Source organism: Mirounga angustirostris, unplaced genomic scaffold (genome assembly GCF_029215605.1).
Source record: "Mirounga angustirostris isolate CCGP_5_RB_7025 unplaced genomic scaffold, mMirAng1.0.hap1 SCAF_17, whole genome shotgun sequence".
NCBI classification, from domain to species: domain Eukaryota; kingdom Metazoa; phylum Chordata; class Mammalia; order Carnivora; family Phocidae; genus Mirounga; species Mirounga angustirostris.
The window spans coordinates 51,238,712-51,263,785 of NW_026991725.1; the positions used below are offsets into that span (position 1 = coordinate 51,238,712).

The 25,074-nt window shown below is 41.6% G+C and overlaps 1 pseudogene; it reads left to right on the forward strand.

The window, feature by feature from the left end:
• Positions 1 to 15,671: 15,671 nt before the first annotated feature.
• On the forward strand, positions 15,672 to 15,768 carry LOC123854867 (U6 spliceosomal RNA; annotated as a pseudogene).
• The last annotated feature ends 9,306 nt before the right edge of the window (positions 15,769 to 25,074 follow it).

Sequence of the window (25,074 nt, forward strand, 5' to 3'; positions counted from 1 at the left end):
TTTTCTTTCAAGGCTTTCTGGCTTTTGGGAGGGGGGTGATCATAATTAGAAAAGTCTTTCTCACTCCAGGATTATTTAAAAATTTTTTCTCATGTCTTCAGCTGTCTTGTTCTAGTTTTTTAATGTGTAAATCTGTGATCACCTAAAATTTAATTTGGTGTTAGGGAAGTAGAGATACTTCTTTTCTTTGAGATTGGCTATGGATACAATTTGGTAAAGAGCCCATTTTCTTCCTCCCTGATTTGTTGTGTTATATTTATCACTTATGAAACTCACATACATTTTTGGTTGGTTTGTGGACTCCCCAGTCGTTTCCTTTGATCTGCTTGTCTATTCAAGCATGAGTCCACATAGTTGCAATTATTGTGGATTTATTTTTTTCAGTGTGGCAGTCCTGGTTCCCATTCTTTTTGTTCCTAAGTGTCCCAACTATCATTGCATGTTTATTTTTCTATATGTATTTTAGAATACATTTTTCTAGTGTTATCAAAACCCTGTTTGTAACATTTGCTGCATTTATTATAGCTTAATTTAGGGACATGTGAAATCTTTATAATATTGAGCATTCCTAGTCAGTAATTTTCCATTTATTCAGTTTTTTAAAAACTTTATCAGTTTCACTTAAAATGTTTCTTGATATAGGTCTTGCCTATTTTAAGACTTTTTTTTTTTTATTTTTAAGTAAACTCTATGCCCAACGTGGAGCTCCAACTCACACCTCTGAGATCAAGAGTCACACGCTACCCCCAACTGAGCCAACCAGGCACCCCTCGATCTTGCATATTTTAAATTATACCTATTTCTAGCTCTTGTATACTTTTCATCACTACTACAAGTGAAATAAGTTTTCTACTTTCTTGTGGTAAATATACAAAAAACTATTATTTATGTTAATTTTTTATCTAACCAGTTTGTGTATTTATTTTTAATTTTACTTCAATTTATTTTTTTACTTTCTTTTTTTATTATGTTATGTTAATCACCATACATTACATCATTAGTTTTTGACTAACCAGTTTATTTTTTTTATTAGTAATAGTTTTGCCAAGTAGAAATGTAAATCAAAACCACAATGAGCGGGCGCCTGGGTGGCTCAGTTGGTTAAGCAACTGCCTTCGGCTCAGGTCATTATCCCGGAGTGGGGAGCCTGCTTCTCCTTCTCCCTCTGCCTGCTGCTCCCCCTGCTTGTGCGCTCTCTCTGTCAAATAAATAAATAAAATCTTTAAAAAAAGAAAAGATATATGCATCCCTATTATTGCAGCATTATTTACAATAGCCAAGGTAAGGAAGCAGCCTAAGTGTCCATCCATAGATGAATGGATAAAGAAGGGGTGGTATATGTATCTATATATATAACAATGGATGTTATTGGGCCATAAAAAAGAATGAAATCTTGCCATTTGCAATGACATGGATGCAGCCAGAGAGTGTTATGCTAAGTGAAATAAATCAGTCAGAGAAAGACAAATACCATATGATTTCACTCATGTGAGGAGTTTAAGAAACAAAACAAATGAATGAACCAAAAAAAGAGAAAACAAACAAAAAACCCAGGCTCTTAATTAGAGAGAACAAACTGGTTGTTGCCTGGGGGCGATAGTGGGGGGAGTGGTGAAATAAAAGGGATTAATAGTATATTTATTGCGATGAGAACGGAGCAATGTATAGAACTGTTGAATCACTATAGTGGACACCTGAAACTAATATTACACTGTATGTTAATTATACTTCAATTAAAAAATAGCTTTGGAGTTTATTCTTTTATGCTCTTTAGGCATACAATCACATTATTTGCAAGTAATGATAGAGTTACTTCCTTCTTTCCAGGTTTCATGCTGTACTTTTGTATATCTGTATCTATATCCATATCACATCCATATCCCTATCTGCCTATTTCTATCCCCTTCTAAGTATCTTTGGAAAGGATCACATAATTTTTCACTATGAGCTATTAAGAAAGTGAAATACATTAATAATTTCCTAATATCAGATTATTCTTTGATAATTTCTGATTATGATTCCTGATATTACTTAAACTTGGACATCGATTTCTTTAAGATACTATCGGGTTCTAACATTTTATGTAAAATTTTCATACCAGTATTCACAAATGAAATTTATCTACCTTTGTGGTGTTTACTTCTCAAATGTCCAGCTTCATAAAACTAATTGGAAGCTTTCTTTTTCGTTGTCTCAAACAATGAAAATGGCGTTGGAATTCAACTTTAGAGGATGAACGCAATTAGATTGTGAATTTATCTGGGGTCTTTATTGTGAAGGGCAGGGGCTGTTTCTTAACTGTGTCCGTTTCCCACTATAATTGTTCCATTTTGATTTTATGTGTTTTTTTTTCTTTTTTTTTGTGATTTTATCTGTTTTTTCGGAAGTGATCTTTTGAAAGGGCAGAATCAGATCCTATCAGTTCCTCGTTGGGAAGTGGCTCAGTTCCACATCACACGGCTTCAGGTCTTGAAGTTCAAGGTCAGATCAGAGTTCACTTACCTGGCTTCCTAGGTGTTCTCAGTCTGTCCCCATCTCTCCAGATTCACCTCTTGCTGCCATTGCCACCAACCCATTTCTGCTTCAATGTGCACTTTGGACACAAGTGTTCTCACTCTCTTCTAGGGTCACATTTGGTAATTCATAGTTCCCTATTCAAACTTCATTTAATCTACCCTTTCAAATATGTTTGTATCGTGTCAACCAAAGTACAATAGTTTCTCATTCTTTTTATTTTATCTGTGTTTGTGTTTATTTCTCCCCATTTAATTTCACATCTTTTGCATATTTACGTAGTTTTCTTTTTCCTCTGCTTAGGGTCGCTTACAGTTCTAGTTTCCTTTACTTTTTAAGGGATTGCCTCTTGAATTTGTCTATTAGTTTTACCATTTTTCCCTTATTTTGTTCTTCTACCATATCCCTCCCCATCTTGCTAATTCTTTCTCTCTGCTTTTCTTAAGTTAATTTTGTTGTTAGTATTGTTATTATTTTGTTATTTTCCCCCAAACTTCTTTTTTTTTTAAAGATTTTATTTATTTATTTAATTGACACACAGAGAGAGAGAGAGAGAGAATGAGAAAGAACACAATCAGGGGGAGTGGGAGAGGGAGAAGCAGGCTTCTCCATGACCCTGGGATCATGACCCGAGCTGAAGGCAGTTGCTCAACCAACTGAGCCACCCAGGCACCCCTCCCCCAAACTTCTTGAGTTGAATCCTAAATATATTTCATTTCTTTCTTTTCTTCTGCTTTTTTTTTAGAGAGAGAAAGAGATCACGGGATGGGGGAGGGAAGGGGCAGAGGGAGAGGGAGAGAGAGAGAGAGTCTTAAGCAGACTTCACGCACAGAGCTCAACAGGGGGCTCGATCTCACGATCCTGAGATCATGCTCTGAGCCAAAATCAAGAGTCAGACGCTTAACCAACTGAACCACCCAAGCACCCCTTTTCTTTATTTTTCATCAACATAAGAAGGTGGAGGCTGTGGATCTTGCTCTGAGCACCGTTGAAGCTGTGACCCATGGGTTTTGATAGTGACTTCATCGCTGTTAACATCTATGATCTGTGCTTCCATCTTTGATGACTCTTAGGTGAGAATATCAGGTGTTATGACTTATTCTCTAGTGAAGAAGATGCTGTTGATACCTCACATCCCATATTAGTTTTCTGGGCTAAGAGATAAATCACCACAAACTTAGTGACTTAACATAACAGGTACTGTTATCTCTCAGCCCATGTGGCTCAGGAGTTCAGACCTTGACCCCTGTTTGGGTCTTACGAGGCCACAGTCAGCTGGTTGGCTGGTAGAGAGCTCACCTCAAACACTTTACAACAGCTTTTGCTTCTTCAAGGTCAGCCGGAGGGATCTCTCTGACTTTAGGATGCTGCAGTCCCTCTTAAGAATTTTTCACTTTACTGAGTCAGAACCACCCAAGGTAATTTCCCTTTTGACTAAATCAAAACTAATCTGGGACTTTAATTATATCTGCAAAACCCCTTCACCTTTTCTATAAAATGTAACTTAACAAAACCTTAACATGGGAGTGGCTTCCCATGCCCTTGGCCATATTCTGTTGGTTGGAGTGGTCTCCGGTTCCACCAGCACTCAAGGGGAGGGAGTTGTGCAAAGGCACTAGTCATGGGAGGTCCCTTTAGGGTGTGCCCAGTACATACCCACTCAGCCTTCCTCTGTGTTTAACTGCAGGACAGGTGTGCACGTTGGCAACTTTCCATCTCAGCTCCCAGCTGCAATGTTCCCCTTCTCTGCCTGAAGGTAACTTCTCCAGTAGCCCAGGGCATGTAGGTCAGCAGGCGATACCACATAGAATGTTCTCTGGAGCCGCCTGCAACTGATAAGGGACAGGAGTCAGTGGACAAATACCCCAGCTTCCTCTTCTCTACATGGGAAAGTTCCGAGGTGCGTTCTTCATGATCCGGTAGAGGGTCCCCAGCAAAACTGAGATCCAGTATTTCCCTCATTTCCCACACAATTTTTGTCTCACTTTCCCTACTTCTTCCCATTTGTCTTGTCTCCCAAATAAACGATGTGTGTCAAAGTTCTTCTCTCAGATTCTGCTTTTGGGGAAACCCCGACCAAAACGTGTGGCTTGGTAGCATGTTTATTGTGTTACGTTTTCTTTCCTTGCACAGAAGTGTGAGGATATAAGTGCTATTTCAGAACATTTTGCAGTTTGATGAGGAATTCAACGTGAGCTCCTTTAGGGTCAGTGTTTGTGAGCATTTCCAAATACCTGTTTTCTGTTTCCACGTTATGGAACTGGATATTTGGCAATTAGGTCTATCTTAGCTTTTTATTGTTACTGTTATATTATCCATATCCTTAGTAATTATTTTTGTTCATTTAATATTGTCCTGAACTGAGGGAGGTAAATTAACATCTTTTACTAAATGTATTTTTTCCTTTTATTCCTAGCAGGTTCAGCTTTATGATTTTTAAAAAAGATTTTATTGATTTATTTGAGAGAGTGAGAGAGAGAGAGTGTGTGTGAGAGAGAGCACCAGCGTGGGTGGGTGGGGAAGGGACAGAGGGAGAGAGAGAAGCAGACTCCCTGCTGAGCAGGGAGCCTGACCCAGGGCTCAATTCCAGGACCCTGGGATCATGACTTGAGCTGAAAATCAGATGCTTAACGGAGTCACCCAGGCGCCCCAGCTTTATGATTTTAATGCTCTCTTTTTGATGCATAGTTATTAATTACTGGGAGAGCTTACTGTGGAGTTTTTCTTTGTAAATATTAACATCCTTTGTCTTGTTCAATATTTTTTTTGTCTTCAAGTCAAACTTGCTTGATTTGGAAATTATTTTGTATATATTGCTTGATAGCATTTGCTCATTTTTTATTTTCAAACTTTTTAAAAATTATTGTTATGTTAATCACCGTACATTACATCATTAGTTTTTGATGTAGTGTTCCATGATTCATTGTTTGCATATAACACCCAGTGCTCCATGCAGAATGTGCCCTCTTTAATACCCATCACCGGGCTAACGCATCCCCCCACCCCCCTCCCCTCTAGAACCCTCAGTTTGTTTTTCAGAGTCCATCGTCTCTCATGGTTCGTCTCCCCCTCCGATTTCCCCCCCTTCATTTTTCCCTTCCTGCTATCTTCTTTTTTTTTTTAGAGAGAGAGTGCACATGTGCTCCCTAGTGGTGAGGAGTGGGGGGGGGGGGCGGCGAGAGAGAATCCTAAGCAGGCTCCACACCCAACATGGAGCCCCACACAGGGCTCCATCTCACCACCCTGAGATCATGACCCGAGCTGAAATCTAAAGTGGGAGACTTAATTGACTGAGCCCCCCAGGCACCCTTTTTTTCAGCTATTTTTAATCACTCTGTTTTAGGTCTGACCCTTGTATACAGTGGAGTGTATAATTGAATTTTGCTCTTTGCTGTAAACTGAGAGTCTTTTTCTTGAGAGGGACTGTTTATTTATATTTACTTACATGATATGCATATTTGGTTTTATTTATTGTATCATATCTATTTTTATTTCTGCTCTTTCTTTTAATTGGTGAATTCTTTTGTTTATTTGGAGTCAAAATATTGTTCCCTTCAAAAACTGCTTTTTAAAATACAAATCTGGATAACTTACCCCAATCTCTATTATATTTTAACTACAGAATATGTATTACTTAAAGCTATGTTGTACATGTTATGAAGGAGCAAACATCCATATACACATTCATAAACATACATATATAACCAGTGTGGTTAGAGCATATCTTACAGATTTTTATTTTTACCTAATTCATTTTTGCTGAATTTCAAACTTTCCCCTTCACTTTTACAAAAAGAGGACCACAATTCACACAATGAAGCTTGTTGCAAGTGAACACTGTTTTGGGATACAAAACAGATCTTTACGGGTTTCTCCATAGCCCTAACTTAAAGGGTTAGGCAGCCTAAACAATTCCTTTCATTAACTGAAAGATTGATTCAGGCACGTCTGAAGATCTCAGACGGATTGCTGATCCATGCCAAGCAGTGGACATTATGGGGGAGCAAATGCACAGGGGCCCATTATAGCATAATTGATATATTCTAGTGGACTGCTAGCCAAGGAAGTATAAAATGAGACAAGGAACGGTGATGGGGGTCTCCAGGGCACACATTCAGAGCAAGGGAGAGAAAGAGAAAGGGGACTCCTCGGGGAGCTTTTTTCTCTTTTAAATCTTGCTTTTGAAAATTTTTTGCATGTGTATGAGTGTATGTCTTCCTTCTGATCATTCAAATCCATTTCTCTGTTCTTCTACTGCTTGTTTTTAGAACCCAACTTTACATTACGTTTTTAATTCATTATTTCTTTACAGAGTAGCTTTTTTTTTTTTTAACATTTTATTTATTTATTTTTTTATTCATGAGAGAGAGAGGCAGAGGGAGAAGCAGGCTCCCGATGCGGGACTCGATCCCAGGACCCCAGGATCATGACCCGAGCGGAAGGCAGACGCCCAACCATCTGAGCCACGCAGGCGCCCTTACAGAGTAGCTTTTGACGCCTGCTGACGACAGGGATCTTACGTCGTTACGTCATCTGCCTTTCTTTTTCCCCAGTACCCGGCTGTAGTGGCTTGTGCACTCCTTCACCGGTATCTGCCGCTTGGCTGTCCGCAGTTTCGCGTTCTTCGGCTTCCGTTCCCGCCCACCGGAAGCAGATGATCCTCCTCCTGACGAATCTGCAGACGGTCAATGGGAGCCTAACGCTGCGTCCGGACGCCTGCGTCATTCTCCTGACGTCATCTCACCAGGAAGGCGTCCTCCTGCGTTTTCCCGGGAAGCGGGGTGAGTACGGTCCAGTGAGATATTTTCGGGGCGACCACAGGCGCGTGGCTTTTATTACCGTCTTGTTCCGAGCGTTCTGTTTTATTACTGCTGTTGGTGATCTCTTACTGTGGCTGGTGTATAAAGCAGGTGCGTGGATACAGGTGTGTATATGGAGGAGAAGACCTGGTCTGTGCGGGGCTGGGTGGTGTCCGCGGTTTCGGGCGTCCCCTGGGCGGTTTCGGAACGTATTCCCCTTGGGTAGGCGGGCACTGCTGTGTTATTTTTCTTGGTTCTTCCAGTAGTTACTTATATAATGTAAATAAGATCTTTATGGCTTTTTTTAAAGTTTTTTTTTAATATTATTTGAGAGAGAGAGAGCACAAGCAGGGGGAGGGGCAGAGGGAGAAGCAGGCTTCCCTCTGAGCAGGGAGCCCAATGCAGGGTCATGACCTGAGCCGAAGGCAGACGCTTAACGACTGAGCCACCCAGGTGCCCAATTTTATTTTATTTTTTAAAGATTTTATTTGTTTGAGAGAGAGAGAGAGAGCACAAGCAGGGGGAGTGGGAGAGGGAGAAGCAGGCTTCCCACTGAGCAGGGAGCCCAATGCAGGGTCATGACCTGAGCCGAAGGCAGACGCTTAACGACTGAGCCACCCAGGTGCCCAATTTTATTTTATTTTTTAAAGATTTTATTTGTTTGAGAGAGAGAGAGAGAGCACAAGCAGGGGGAGTGGGAGAGGGAGAAGCAGGCTTCCCACTGAGCAGGGAGCCCAATGCAGGGTCATGACCTGAGCCGAAGGCAGACGCTTAACGACTGAGCCACCCAGGTGCCCAATTTTATTTTATTTTTTAAAGATTTTATTTGTTTGAGAGAGCATGAGAGAGAGAGAGAGAGAGAGAGCACAAGCAGGGGGAGGGGCAGAGGGAGAAGCAGGCTTCCCGCTGAGCAGAGAGCCCCCCCCATGCAGAGCTCGATCCCAAGACCCTGGGATCATGACCTGAGCCAAAGGCAGACGCTTAACTGACTGAGCCACCCAGGTGCCTCCCCCCACAGGTTCTTTCTTTCTTTCTTTTTTTAAAGATTTTTATTTATTTATTTGACAGTGAGAGACACAGCAAGAGAGGGAACACAAGCAGGGGGAGTGGGAGAGGGAGAAGCAGGCTTCCCACTGAGCAGGGAGCCCCATGCGGGGCTCGATCCGAGGACCCTGGGATCATGACCTGAGCCGAAGGCAGACTCTTAACTGATTGCGTCACCCAGGCGCCCCTAAAAGTTTTTATTGTAGTTCTGGTTAGTCCATGTAGGGTGTTCTATTACTTTCAGGTGTACAATATAGTGATTCAGCACATCCATGCATCAGCTGGTGCTCATCTAAACTTCTTACACCTTACCTGTTTTTATCAGCTGTAGGTGGGGGAGCTCCTTGTTCACTGCTCTATCCCGGTGTTTGACATTTATTAAACAAATGCTTGTTGCTAAATTGTATTTCTTTTTTTTTTTTAAGATTTTATTTATTTGAGAGAGAGAATGAGACAGAGAGAGAGCATGAGAGGGGGGAGGATCAGAGGGAGAAGCAGATTCCCTGCCGAGCAGGGAGCCCGATGCGGGACTCGATCCCGGGACTCCAGGATCATGACCTGAGCCGAAGGCAGTCGCTTAACCAACTGAGCCACCCAGGCGCCCCTAAATTGTATTTCTTCTCAGCTACAGTTCATACTCGTGGCCTTGCCTAGTGCTTTCCTTGATTATAATACCATATTGTGTTTTTCTTATTTGTTACAGATTGTTTTCCTAGTTATTATTAACTCTTAATTTCTGGTCATTCCTGCTTCCCAGAAGTTTCAACGTTTTTATAGTCCAGTCATATTTATTAATTTCTTCCAAAGTTTCTTCTTTTAATTTTGTGCTTAGTTGCCCCGCACCTTGAGATCAGATGAGTACCCTGATATTTTTTTCTGGTTGTTTAAAGGTTTCCATATGACTCTACCACTTGCAGAATTTATTTAAAGTTACTCTTTGCCATCACAACTCTTAAATTTTCTACTGTTTTGTTATTTGAAAACTTATTCCTTGGTGATAGCTCTGATGAGAGTGTGGAGTGATCCATCTTCAAAATTCATTTTATATTTCCCAAAATATCTGTGACTAATTCAATTTCTGCACTAATAAAAAGAAAAAACCACATGGTTAGGATAAAATTGTGTGACAAATCATATAGAACATCAAACTAGCTTCATCTAGCAAAATTTTAGAATCTCCTGATAAAAACCTAAAACACAGGTTATGTTGGACGTTAGCCCCAAAATGATTTTCAACATTTGCTGTGAAGAGAGAATGAAAATAAACCAGAGTCCAAATTAACTCAGCAACCTTCACAGATGGTTTTAAGCTAATTAAATATTTTTCTTGAAAACTGAACTGAAGCTAAGAGGGTAATTAATAATTATACTCCTTGATCCTCTTACTATAGCTTTAATCAGCATTTGGTTTTAGTTATAACATGTCAGAGATGGGACTCAAATGACTCTTTTTTGAACCAAATATTTTAACTAGAGGAGTGTTCCATTTAGTGCTACCACTCATTATCACAAAACTGCCATATTTTAAAACATATCTCCAAATTTTCTTATAAAACTGCCTTAAGGGCTGGCAATATGTTCCTTTTGCTGCCCTCAGGATACTTCGAGGGAAGATATACGTTCTGGCAACAGCCTAAAGAAATTTGGACTAAAGTTTCGGGAATGTGGTTGGGGGATCCGCCTGATAAATAAAAAAATGAGACTATCGGGGCGCCTGGGTGGCTCAGTCGGTTAGGCGTCTGACTCTTGATCTCAGCTCAGGTCACGATCTCAGGGTCGTGAGTCAAGCCATGCATTGGGCTCTGTGCTGGGTGTGGGGCCTACTTAAAAAAATGAGACTACCGTTCTTTCACTTAGAATATTGTGGTCGGATTCAAGTAACATCAAAATCCACTTACAGTGGCTAAAGGAAATGGATTCCTTTTTTTCTGACGTATTAAGAAGTTCCAGGCTGCTGGCATGGATTTCAGCTGCTCCATGATGTCAATGTTTTTATTGGCTGCAATTCTTTTGTTGGTCTTTTACTCAGGGACTGCTGCCCCAGGGTCACAGGATGGCTGGGCTATCCTCAGCATCACTCCTATGTTCGAGGCCGGAAGAAAGCATAAGAGCAAGGAGCTAAGCCAGCGTGTTCCTCAGTTAACAGGAAAACCAATGATTGCCCTGGTGTCGCTAGTCACACTGCCATCCCATCTGCAGGAATGCTGGGAAAGCAGGGGATAGGCTTGTCACAACTGAATCAGACCATTCGTGACCCATCCGTAGCCTGGATAGGAACACGTTACCTTCCGTAACAAAATAGGGAGTTCTGATGACAGGGACGAAATGCGAATGGGGCAGGCCACCACCTGTGTCCGCTACAAATATGAATGGTGGTAGGTTGTCTATGCAGATAGTTCCAAAAAAGAATTGCACAGTAAACGGGGGGGAACCTCTAGAATATTTGAAGATGCATTGGTTTGGTCATATGCGCTCTGGTACTGTGTTAAAAAACAGTAGTCCTGCCTTTGTTCATACTTTCCAATTGTTTAGTTAGTATTTTGGTCTTTTTTTTATTAAGCTGCATTATTCCTTAAGATAAGGACGCTATTTGTTTTTTATGCCACTGTGTATTTAGAATTCCATGTGGAATTCGTTTGTGGACACTAAGGACATGCTTATTTAATGATTAAATGGCAATCAATTGAATTTCGTGTTATTAAGTCCCTCAAGGATGCAACATACTATGCTTGGGATCTTCCACATTTGTGGACACCTACTCATGTGGTATGATTGCTAGGGTAATCATCCCAAATTCTAGGATGTGCCAGGATGTTCTTAGCAATACGGTTTGGCTAAAAGGGTCCCTGGATCAATTATAAAACTTTGCAATTATAGAAACCTCAGAGATGCTCAAAAGCTAACTTTATTAGTGTTTTTCACCAAACAGTTTGCATCAAGAATGCAAAGCATAGTGGTTAGAGCCCTTGCACTTTATTGGAATAAGGTGATACTCAGTGTTCCTGCTTTTGACATATATTTGCCCTGTGTTGTGCTCCTGAGTGTAAGTAACCCAGGGAGTGAAGCAGAGAAATGCATATGCTTACAGCCAGAAGAATGAAGCTCAAGGTTGGGTAGCATGACTGTGTGTGGGAGAAGTTCCTGAGTTGGGTTAATTACTGAGAAAAGAAACGAGCTGACTAGATAGTAGACACAGGAGCATGACTTAACTTGTGCCGGAGACCGTCCCTTGGCAACAGTGAGGGATCGGAGAACGAAAGAAGTGGAAGGACCCCATGCTATAAACATCCAGAGAGTAGGTGACCGATTCAGGATTCTTTTCTTGCGAAGGATAAATAACCCAGCCTACTTTAGCGAAAACGCGAATCCGCTGACACATAACTGGTAAGACCGGGGTTCAGCTGGATGCAGGGCGGCCAGTGTTTCCAGCAGCACCGATTCTCTTCATCTCTAACTTGGTTCTCTCTTCTTGACTGTATTGGTTGTCTTTTCTTGGATACCAGAGAGCTGTTGTAGATCCTGTTACCACAGGAGAAGGAAGAGCCCTGTGTCCCAGGGACAGTCACATAGCCTGCTCAGTCTCCCCTCCAGGTCATCTCAGCACGGACAGGACTACACACTCCTGCCCTGCACATAGACCAGCGGGGTCTCAGAGTGTGGGCCTCGGACCACCAACATCAGTATCACCTGATACTGGGACTTGGAAGAAAGGAAATGCTTGGTCCCCACCCCAGACCTACAAAATCAGAAAATCTAGGGATGGGACCCTGTGTGTGCTTTCACAAACCCTCTGGGAATTTCTGGTGCAAATTAAAGTTTGAGGACCATTGGCTTCGGGAAACTGACTCCTGACTGGAGAAGGAGGCCTCGTTTGAGGGAGAATATATTTTCGCAGCAATAAGGGCAGTTTAGCCAAAGGTCAAGTTAGATGAACTTCTAGAATCTATCAAATGCCAGAAAAAGAGAAGAAAAATAACTGTAAGAGAGATTGCTGTGTGCCGTCTGAACATGGCTATTTTGACCCTGAAAAAATGCAAATGCATTTTTGTTCCCTTAGCACACACTCTGCAGTCCAGTAATAATGCATTGTAAACAGACCATATTAAAACAAACAGTTCTCTCTCGATCTTTTTTTTTTTTTTCAATATTTTCTCTAAATAGTTATTTGGTAATACACATTTTTCTGTTTTGTAGAGTCCCTAAATAGCAGAGGTCTCTGTTCGGAGGAGCCAGCTCATGCCTCCTAGTGCCAGAATGTTCATGGAGTTTTCGTTTTACTAAATAAAGAGTTGGAGCTAAAGTCAGCCCTGTGGTGGTACTGGGCCCTCGACCCAGTAGGAAAAATAAGGAACTAACAGTCTCTATCCCTCCTCAAACCAGAGCTGGTCATGGACCAAACAGTGCCAAGGGGGAGTCACATTCTCTGGTTTTCTGTCTTTCCTTCCAGCCATTTATCTTCACAATGCCCAAAATTGGCATTTTGCCAAACATTGGACCCATGCTTTTAACATGGGGTGATGTTGCATTTGTTCTCACCATACACCCCAACAAAATCCTCTAACATCAAACGTTTGCAGTGTAACACTTGCCTGGAAGGGTTAACCCTGGAAAAAGGGCCAGGGGTAACAGACACTAACAATTTTCTGATGCTGACGGTATTACTTGAAGTCAGAATTCGATCGGCAGCTTCCGTGATTCATTCTTCAGATTCATCCTTATGGTAGCCTCCACAATGTCCTTGTTGACCTCTCAGCTTTCTTTGTCTTGGAAGAGGGACCACAGGCTCTCTTATGGCCCTATGGCTTTTGCTTTCTCCACCGTGTGGACTCATGGTCTGGGAGATAGAAGGGACTTTGGCAATTGATCATTTATTTATTGGTTTCCTCTAGGGCAGGCTGTGTTTAAATGCCAGGTGCCACTGAGGGTCCCTTGCCTCAAAGCGCCTCTCAGGGGACAGTCTCTGCCATTGGAACTCTCCCAACTCCCCCACTCCTGTCAGCCAGAAGCAGTACTCCCCAAGAGTTAGTCCAGTGTTTAGCATGCAGCCTCAGGAGACAGACTATAGATACTTAGATCTCTGCCAGGTTGCCTGCAGGCTGGGCTCCTTGGGCAGGTAACTTAACCTCTCTGGTCCCCATTGTAAAATGAGGATCATGATAACACAAGGGCGTGGTGGCGAGCGTAAAAGGAATGAGTAGACATAAAGGGTGCTGAGCGCTCAGTATAAGCATTAGCTGTTGTCTGGACTTCTCAGTGGTGCTTCGCTCCCTCTGCCTCACATCCTGGGTTATCAGGCTCCCCTGCTGGATGGAAAGGTTCATCGTAAGGGCAGGGGCTATATCTGCTCATCCTTTAGGATCATCCTTTAGTAGCTAAACCTCAGTGTAGTATCTTGAGCTTAAGAGGAGCTCAAGAAATGTGTTTTGAGTTACATTGAAGCCCCCTTGCTCCCACCCTGAGCATATTTGGCAAATTCCAGAAGAACAGGCCTCCCTGCTCCTTTCTTTCACCTAAAAGTGAAGTTCTCCAACTTAATCTGTGGATGGATCCCTGCCAGGATTCTGATTCTCCAGATTCCTTTTGCAAAATCGTTCTCCGCACCACCAAAGCTGCTGGCTGCTCCCATGTCTTCCCCGTTCTCCTCTGGTCTTCTTGGGGTCCCCCAGCCAAGGCTGCCCGTAGGAACCCACCCCACTGAGCAGCCCCTCAGCTGGGTCGTCTGATAAGATGTCCCCTGCCCCACCTGTGCCCATTATACCCGGGGCCTGTAACTCTGTCACCTAATGGTGGCGTGTCAGGCCCTCGAAGAAACAGGTTGGACGAAGAGCTTTTGAGTTCTTCATGTCACGCTGTGTAAGCAGTACGGTCACCTTCTTCTGTCTCTTTTTATGACCTTCTGACCCCATCCATGCTTTGGAACCACTTTCTCATTCAGGAGCCAAAGAACAAGTGGGAGAATGAACAGAGTGCCTGACCGCTCCCTGCCCCCGCCGCCCAAGATCGCTCAGCTCCTGTGTGATTGTGGCCCAGGTCGCTAGCAGTGCTCTTGCCGGTGGGGAGACCAGGGGCCTGACTGCCTGGGCAGGAGAGCAGGAGTACGCCGCCCCCGGAGACAGCAGTCTGCTGTGTAAGGGGAACAGAGGAAGCTGGAAGATCCACCAGGTGACCACTTTGATGTGTAAATGCTCATTACACATCAAATGCTTCCCTGCTGTGGGTCTGAGCAGTGGGAGGTGTATTAGTTTCTCAGGGCTGCTCTCACAAGAGCCACCAACTGGGTGGGGGGCGGGGTGGCAGTTACAACAGCACAAATTCCTTCTCTCACAATTCTGGAGGCCCGAAGTCAAGATGTCGGCAGGGCCGTGCTCTCTCCATGGCTCCAGGGGAGAATCAGTTCCCTTTGTCTTAGCTTCTGGTGTCGTCGAAAATGTCCTCGGCATTCCTTGGCTTGTAGACACATCCCCTCTGTCTCTGTCTCCACCATCACATGGCGGCGTCTTCCTGCGACCAGTCACATTGGATCAGGGGCCCACCGTCCTTCAGCATGACTGCATCTTAACTAATGACATCTACAACAACGCTATTTCCAAATAGTGCTGCATTCTGAAATGTTGAGGGTCGGGACTTCCACATATCTCTTTTTGGGGAAACATAATTCATCCCATCAACCCAAGGGGAGATGTTTTGATGTAGCTGTATGACAGGTGTTTCCGTATTCTTTTGGATTGGATTTATATCTAAAAATGAGACTGTTGGTCCCACCTGAGTGGGTTATTCAAGGGGAAGGAAGTGAGATATGGAGCAGGTTTGGAGGTATCGATGGAGAAAGCATTAGCTTACTGCACCCACACCAAATCCAGTCCATGTCACAAACTAGATCCATCCCTACCCAAGCTTCTACTTTCAAATAGGGCCCACAGAAGCACAGAACCTTCCCACAGCTGGATTGAAAATCCTCTCTCTGTTGTAATCTGTCGATCACTCTGTTCTCACCTTCATACATGCAGAGAAACCCGTCTTTCCAGGTCTCCATTTCTAGCAGGAGCTGGTTTCCAGGCAGAGGTCAAGACTGGTGCAAAAGGCAACAACTCATTTGAAACTAGAGTCTCTTGGAATTCAGAGGTCCAGCAGTAGAGGGAAGTAGAGTCAGGTGAGCTTGGGTGAAGGGTTTCAGCAATATCCCCAGCAGTCGGCCTTTCTCCATCTGTTGACTCTGCTTTCCCCACCCAACCTCATTGGCTTCATTTTTAATCATTTCCTCCCCAAAGGACCAAACCGTTGTCCTGACTTCTGCTACCATTGATTGGTTTTGCCTACTTTTGAAGTTTTATACTAAAATTGGAATGACAGAAGATCGGCATGGCCCCTGCACAAGGATGACATGCAAATTCGTGAAGTTTAAATGAATGAAATCATGCCGTATATATTTAACGTCTACTTCTTTTGCCTACGTTATGTTGGTAGGAACCGTCCATTTTGTTACACGTGGTTGCAGTTCATTCGTTTTCAATGCTACTTGTCTGTGGTATGAATATATCACAACTCACAGTGCATCTGTCTCTTTTGGGATAGATGAACATTTTCAGTTTTTAACTATGACTGCCAGAAACTTCTGTATATGTTTTTTTTGAGCGGGCACATAAACACATGTATCCTAGGAGGAGAATTGCTAGGCAAGAGGATTTGCATGGACTCAGTGTTAGGAGATAATGTAAAAACAGTGTTCCTACGTGATTGCGTGAATTTATGCTCACCCCAGTGGTAGAAGAGACTTCGTTTGTCCCAGTGTCAGTCTTTTAAATATCACTACTCTGGTGGTTTGTTGTGATTCCTTACCATGATGTAATTTGATTTTTCCTGAAGATGAGTGAACGGCCTTTTTATATATTTATTGGCCATTTAAATACCCTACTTTGTAAAGAAACTGTTTAAATCTTATTTGTTTGTTTGTTTGTTTGGGGGGGGTACACAGGGAGAGGGAGAGGCAGAGAATCCCAAGCAGACTCCATGCAGAGCGCATGGACTCTCAGGACCCATGAGATCACGACCTGAGCCAAAATCAAGAGTCAGACACTTAACTGACTGAGCTGCCAAGGTTTAAATCTTTTGGCTATTTTTGTAGGTCATTTATGTTTTTCTTATTGATTTGAAGGTTTTTAAAAAATATGTGTTCTAGACAAATCTTTTATGGGAATTATGTGTACAAATATTTTCTACTCTCCACATGCCTTTTTACTCTCTTACAGTATTTAACAATGAACAGAAATTCTTAATTTTAATGTAATTCAATTTATCATTGTTTTCTTTTGGAATTAGTGTTTTTGCATCTGGTTTAAGTAATCTAAAGCACTCTTTTACTGTACATATTTAGACTTATCCATCTCGAATATATTTTTATGCTTGGTATGAGATAGAGGTTAATGATGCATTTTTTCATATTGATATCCTGTTAACCCAGCACCTGTTTAGTGAGATCAGCCTTTCTCCGCTGCTATGAAGTGATACTTTTGTCATAAATCAAGTTTCTCTCTTTATTTTTCTCTGTGTGTGTGTGATGTATATGTCTGTATTTCTTTCATTCCATTGTATCGTCTATCTTTGTGCCAGTACCATGCTGTTTTACTTACTGCAGCTTTATAGCATGCATTGATATCTGGCGTTGTAAATCCTCCAGCCCTGTTCTTTTTCCTCAAGACTGTTTAGGCCTTTAACATTATACTCACCTTGTTCATTACACATGCACACACTCAAACACACACCTGCTGGTATATTGAATATGGAATCTTTAGCTCGGTCTGGAGAGAATACATATTCAATATGTAATATTAAATTTAAATCCATGAACATAGTATATCTCTTTATTTTACTACTTAGACTGTCTTGAATTTCTCAGTGATATTTTGTAATATTCTGAGTAGCTTTTTACGTTTTCTATTTGGCTTATTTTCAGGTGTTTCATATTTTTTTGGTGCTGTTATGTTACCATACCATTTAATTTTCTCATTTTCATTGCTAATGAATAGAAATACAATGTGCTTTTGTATATTGAATTTGTATCTAGTGACCTTACTGATCTAAGTAATCTAAGTTTGTTTACTGGTTTTAATGACATATCTGTAGATTCTTTTGGATCTCTTATGAACACAGTCCTGTCTATGAATAATATTTCTTTTGTTTTCTTGTGCTGGCGGATCTTTAGTACATTGTTCAGTAGAAATGGTGAGGGGAATTTCATTGTTTTGTTCCTAATATGAAGAGAAAACCTTTAAGTATTTTGTCATTAAGTATTATGTTTGATGTAGATTCTCTTGTAGACACCTTTTGGCAGACTAAGAAAATTATGTTCCATTTCCAGTTTACTGCATTTTATTATGCTTGGATATTGAGACTTATCACATGGTTTTTCTATATCTTTTTAGTTGATCAAATGATTTTTGAAAATTCCATTGATTGACTTTGAAATGTTAAACTGACTCATTTAAGAGTCAGAATACGACCAATTTTGCTGTGGTGTACTATTTTTATATTGCTGAATTTGACTTGCTACCCTTTTGTTTAGAACTTTTGCAACTTTGCTCATGAGAGATCTTGGCCTATGATTTCCTTACTTGTAGTTTCCTTGCCAGGTTTTTTTGGTAATAAGATTATATGGCCTCATAAAATTGGTGGGGAAGTGTTCCCTTTTTTGTTCTAGTCCCTAGAAGTTTTGTTTAAAATAGTTAATTTCTCCTTTAAATATTCAGTGGATCTTGACAATGAACATCTCAGAGACCAGAGTTTTCTTTGTGGAGAGGTTTTAAATTATGAATTCAATTTCTTTAATAAATATAGGATTTTTTAGATTTTCTATTTCTTCTTATGCCAGTTTGTAAATTGTATTTTTCTGGGAATTTGCCTTGGCTGAAATTTCAAGTGTGTTTGCACAAAATTGTTCAAAAATATTCTCTCACTGTTCCTTGATTATTGGTAGGATCTGTAGTGATACACCCCTTTTGAGGTCCAGTATTAGAAATGCGTACCTTCTCTGCTCTTTATCAGTTGTATTTGCTGTATTGCTTCTTTGTCGATTGTTTTCGTCTTTTCAAAGGAACAGCTTTTGGCTTTCTTGATTTTATTACATTTGTTTTCTATTTCATCAGTTTTTCTGTCCTAGACATATTTTTTTCTTTCTACCGTTCTTGAATTTAATATGCTTTCTATCCCTATGTCCTTTTTTAAAAATTTCTTTTTTTTAGTAGGCTCCATGCCCAACATGCAGCTCAAACTCATGACCTCAGATCAAGAGTTGTGTGCTCTACCGACTGAGCCAACCAGGCAACCATACCCCTATTCTTATGCCTTTCAGATAGTTACGTAAGTCACTGGTTTTCAGCCCTTTTCTCTTCTGATCTGTGTTTTCAAAGCTATGATTCCCAGCAAGGACTACTCTAGCAGTAGCCTATTCCTGACATGCTCTATCCTCACAATCTCCTACTACATGTATTTCCTAATTTCCATTCCTGTTTCTTCATGATCCCTTAGTTATTTATAAGAGTATTGCTTAATTTCCAAGCATTTGAGGTATTAATCTGTATCTTGTATATTGATTTCTAATGTGATTCCACTGAAGTCAGAGGACATATTCTGCATGGCTTTGGATTTTTGGAATTCATTGGAACTTCCTTTATGGGCTAGCAGATAGCATACAGGTTAACTTTACAATGCTCTGTGAGAACTTGGAAAAATATGCATTCTGCAGTTGTTGAACCCAGTGTTTTATACATGCCAATCAGTCAAGTTTGTTTAAATTTCCTGTATTTTCACTTTTTAAATCTGTTTTATCAGTTACTGAAAGAAGTGTATTTAAATCTCCTATTTTGATGGTGGATTTGTTATTTTTCCTTTGTTTTCTTTTTGTGGTCATATCAGCATTTTTTATTCCATTTTTTCTCTTTTATCAATTGTTAAATACACACACATATATTTTACTCTTCCTTTTGCTTACTCTTTGTGACAAAGGCATACTTCCTTGGTTTATAAGTGTGTGAAGGAATTGGTTCTTTCATTGCTTTCTTCACAAGGTTCCTCCCCACTTTTATGTTATTTTCATGTATTTTAACTTACATTTAAAATTCCACAAGGCGTTATTGTTGTATAGCAAATATTCATTTAGATTTGCCCACATACATACTCTTTCTGTGGGTCTTCATTCCCTCCTGCATTTTGGGCTTTCCTCTGAGATTAGTTCCCTTTTGTCCTGAAGAACTTCTTTCAGTATTCCTTTTAAAACAGTCCCGTTGATGACAGGTTATCTTCGTCTCATCTTTGGTTTTGGGGGGAAGAATATTTTCACAGGGTGGTCAGTTGGGGTGACGGTTATTTTCTTTCAGCATTTAAGGGTGATATTTGTTGGGAAAGGCAGTCTTGTGCATGCACGTTTCAGCCCCCACTCAGCTGCGTCAGAGTAGGCCTGCAGCTTGGAATACTTCCCTACCAAGAGATAAAGAGCCCACACAGCCTGTGCTGGGCTTGTTGCCTTCTGTGGGGCTATCTTCCCCTGTTTTCTGCTCACAGGCTGATCTTTTACTCTGCGTAAGGCACATGTATCATATGGCACCTCGCCAACCCCAGGGTACCTCTCTCCTCCTCAGGGAGGGGACAGAGCTCCATCCGCTGTGGCATGAGAGGGGCGTGTGTAGGCAAAGTGTCCTGTGTCACCAGGAGAGACCTCCTGGCCATGGGGCACTGATGCCTACTATTGAAGCTGATCCTACTGTCTCTACTCTATGTAAGCAGAGTGCTGTTCCATCCAGGGCCTGGCAGCATTGTGTTCTTGGAGAGTCTGATACCAAGATGCAGTGGGCAGAAGTATTGGGAGGCTTCCCTGGGATTGGTAATTGGTACATGGTACTTTGTCCCCTTGGGATCGGTAGCTGAGACAAGGTAATCTGTGTCACAGTAGTTCTTTGTCTTCTGACCTCTCTCTTTTCTGTTAAAAAATCATGTGTAAATCTTATTATTGATCCTGTTCAGGAAAGGTTATCTTTTCCCTTTGTTGTTGGTTTTAGTGGCTCTGCCATGATATGCCGGGGTAGGACTTCCTTTGTTGGAAGGAAGTAAATGGATAGGATGGTGTTTCTTGAAACTGTGGCTTGTTGTCTTTCTTTAGCCTTCAAAACTTTTATTCACTTTCTAAATAAAATTGCAGGTCCATTTTCTTTCCTCTTTCTTTCTGGGATTTCAGTTACACATGTAGACTTTTTACCATGACCCACATGTCTCTTATTCTCTTCTCTGTACTTTCTGTTGTCTTTTGTTGTGTTTCAGGGTGGGAGCACAGCTGTGTTTTTCCTCCAACTCTGCTTGGGCTGCTGTTAAACCCACTTACTGAATTACTAATTTCAGGTATGACTTTTAGAATTCTAGAATTTACATTTGATTGTTTTCTCACAGATTTCAGTTTTCTACTGAAGTTCATCAGCTTTCATATGTTTTGCTGAACATATTAATATTAGTTATTTTAGAAGCCATAGCTGATAATCCTGTTATATTATGTGAATCTGTTTCTATTATCCTTTTCCCCTCTTGGTCTTTGAGTCCTGTCCTTGCATTTGTGATATTTTTTGACTGGTAGATATTGCATATGAAAAATTATATAAGATCTTTGCCCTTTTCCTCAGCCAATTAGCTTCGTAGCTTTTTATCCCAGTGATGATTATAAAGTAGCAAATATCTTGAGTTTTTTTCTCCCTGTGATCTTGGCTCATCACTTTGGTAGCTCTTGGAATCCTTTAAACAGATTACTTTTTCTCCCCTCCAAAACCTGGCAGTTCTGGTTGTTATTAGTGGCAGATACAAGGGAACTTGTCATAGTCAGAAGCAGAAATCCTTCTAAAAGTTTTCATCTTTGAGTTATCAGACCCTTTTCTGGTGGACATTTTAGGCTCCTAGAACCATGAGCCTTGTGCACTTAGCCCCACTTCCTTGTTCTAGAAGCTCCTGGAGGTTACATATGATAGATAAGAGTACACTTATTCCCCTGTCTTGTGCAGTTCATTGGCCATCTTTTAGGGGGTCACGGAAATAATTTTAAAAGCACTCCTGCTGGAAAATTCTCCCAACTTTGAGTTTTCAAGGGATGTGGTTTTCAATCTTCCATGACAGGAAAAGAATTCTTTATATTTACCAAATTTCTCTGTAGTTTAAAAATTTTATATTATAGATGTGGATCTTGTGGGTTTTACTAATGGAGACAAGTGGCTACTTTTGTAATACTCCGTGAGGTAGGAAATAACAGGTTGATGGAAAAGATCTGTCACTTAGATTTCTGTAGAACTGTGGAAAGAGAGAATGTGTTTCTGAAACTGGTCTTTTGACTCTGTCACGTCCTATCTAGGCTTGATTTTGAGTTTGGGTTTCTTTGGGTGAATATATCGGATTCCACATTCTTTATATGTCTCTGTCCGTAAAAATGGATTCTCGTTGTATAGGATCATAATCATTAATTGGGTAGGTGAGAAGTTAAAAGAGCATGTCTGGGACAGTGCACAGCTAAGTCTGTGCACTCCCCACCATTCTGGTGACTAAAGGGGGCCTGCTGGTTTTGTGCAGGATGAGGATTAGGAGTTAGTTCCCTAAATAGGGATCAACTTTAGAGAATTAATTATTAGAGCATTGTTTCCTTAAGTATTTCATAGACTTTAATTTTATGGTTGACATGATTCTTATGTGAAATGTCAAGGGTATGGAGTGTGGGGTGCCAGGGCAGGGAAGGGCTCCTGGACTAGACAACAGAGTTAAACAGCCAAGTTTATTTACTGGGTCACTTCTCAGAGAAGTTTGTGTGTTTAAAATATGTGTTGTGATTCTCCAAGATATGAAAGGGTGAAATAAGAATGCAGCATTTCTTAAGTGGATCTGAACTCTGTCTGGCCTTGACTTTCTTATTACTTCAGAGGAACTTCACACACTTATTAAAAAATAAAGCATAGGTTTGGTGATGATGCTGGCAGTGGGAGGGGGGATTGTTGAACAAAACAGCCCCAGATGAAATGATAAATTTCTCTTCCTTCCATTCCTTATATTCATTGTCACTGTTGTCATATTAAGCAATGTTTCTCGTTTGTGTAGGGGTCTTTTTTGGGTACTAACTTTAAGCCCTTTGCAGGAAGAAACTAAGCAACCAGCCAAACAGAATGCTCAAAGCGCCTCCCTTCCCTTGGACGTCAAGTGTACATGATGGGAAGGGGGCGGCATTAGCAGCAGCTCCTACGGGGAAATCCCTTTGCTTGACCCTAGACACCTCTCCTGTCTTTCATTCACCTGACAGCTTGGTTTCCCAGAGGTGACTGGCAGGTAGGGGTGGGGTGGGGTGGGATGATCCTAGGATACCCAGAGTCCAGAAAATCCTTTCTCTAGAGGATGCGTTCCCAGGGCAGATCATACCAAATCATAACCTCATGCCCATTCCCTTAGTCAAGAGCAGCCGTAAGCGGGGAAAGAGGTTACAAAGAGTCAGGCTGGGGGCGAGGGAGATGGTGGTTAGTTACTTATGTAATTAATAAATCTCTTATAAAATACTATTTGATTAAGTCCCCTCTTTCTCATGAGACCACAACATCTATACAACTATGGGTTACTAAATGTCTTTTACTGGCATGGTGTGTGTGTGTGTGTGTGTGTGTGTGTGTGTGTTGGGAGGCTGGGGGAGATAAGACCCCATCTATGGTTCCCCTAGGTCCTACACAGAGTAGTAACTCCTTGTGGCTACTGGGAGGGGGAGGAGGTCAGAGGGAATCTTGTATCCAATTTGGCAACCATAACATAGCCACTTATTTAAGATAATGGGAAGAAAGGAAATTTTGGAGCGTGGGGAAGAAAAATCATAGCTAGTGACAGATAGCAAGTCCCATTGCACCAAACCACACCCTAGCACTCAAGTCTGCTTCCTTGTCACTCTGAGCAGAGCTATTCCAGTTGACTTTGGTGGTGATGGTGGAGGTGGGGGCCAGGCTGTTATTTGCCTTGACTCTTCCAAAGAAATTTCATAAATAGTTTGCTTAGTATGTCAGTCCGTGCATCTGGGAAACATAATGCGTTCTTGGCACCATGGTGCACTGTGATGTTCGTCTATTGCCTCTTGAGGAAAAAGAAGGGGGGGATACCATCTATTTAGAGTATTGGATATTTTGGTGTCTGTTATTTAGAAAGTTGGGATTGGGAACTCTCTTCAAGCTGAGATTATTTTTGTCCCCAAATAATCAAAGCCATGTGCCCTTCAGGAGGTCGCAGGGTGCTGGCTGGTATACTTGGGTAGAACCAATTGCTGTCATATGAATCACATCACCACATTAGTGGAGAAGGGGATTTGGACAATGAAAATTGTTCCAGAGAGGTTTGGCCTTATGGTTCTGATAATGTATATGGCAACGCTTGGGATGCAAATATACTTTCTCTGGGATAAACAACATAAAACTGTGGCTTCTTTGACAATGTTTTGGTTGATTTTGGGGAAGGGAGATGACAGATTATAAGGGGTAAGTTATAGTCCATGGAACCTTGTTTCTAATTTCTTTTTCTCCCCTACCACTGAGTGTGTGATTTTTGCAAGACTTTAACCCTCTTTATGTTCGAATTGCTTTTTTCTTCATCCAAGACATGGGAAGGAGAGTATCTACTCCAAAAGTTAGGAAGATCAACGTTGAAGAGTAAAAAAACCCCAAGACCCTGAATTTCTTCTTTTCCTCTTCCTTTTGCTTCTTACCATAACTTTTGCACTCAGCCTTTCATCATCCTGACCATCACCTTGTGAACCATCTTATTGACACTGGTATTAACTCTTACACCTTCACTCTGTCATTCATCCCATGTGCGATTAGCAATCTCTCTGGAGCAAATCTTCGATCATGATATGACTCCAGTCAGACACCTTCACCTGGATGATCCGTGTCTTTGCAGCCCACGTTCAAAGTCTTTACAATCAGGATCCAGCCTTCCTTTGTAGTTCTAGCACTCTGTGCTACTGGGACACTGAACTTTCCTTGTTTGCCGTGCGTGCTCAGGGATTCCTTCTTTCTGCACTTTTGCTCCTGGTATCCCTGTTCTTAGAAGTGCTTTTCCCTCCATCCCTTTGTGTAGAAATGAGACTCAACTTTTGCAACGTAGCCGACATGCTGCCTGCTTCCCCCAGAGACGTTGTGTTTCTCTTCTAGCTTCCGACAACACTTAAACCTGTTCCTGCACCATATCACATCACATTTTTTCTTATAGTAGAATCCAAAATATGTACTTGATCTCCTTTACTGAACAGTTAGGACCTCCTTGAGGGCAAGGGTCACCTGGCCGACCTTTGAGATGTGCTGTGTCTAGCACAGTGCAGCGCCAACTGGTACGTTTTCACCTTGACTTTCTCCCACATTCATTTCCTGGGGAGAATTACATTAATTACTTTGTATTACTCTGTGTCATATGGTTCTGCACTGTTCTGCTGAGGACAGTTTTCCTGTATCTCGAGGGCAGAAATCCAACCGACCAGCTGCAGGATGCGTCCTATGAGCCCCTTTGATGTGGAGCAGGAGGAGGATGGTTCTCTTGTTGCTGCCAACACGCCCCATCCCATCCCTCCTGTCCTCACTCGTCTGCTGGGCTTTCCAAAGCGCTGTCAGTCATTTCCCTCTGATCACCTCCTCCTCATCAGGAGGTAGAACAGGCAGCATAATCAGCCGAAGTTTGACAGATG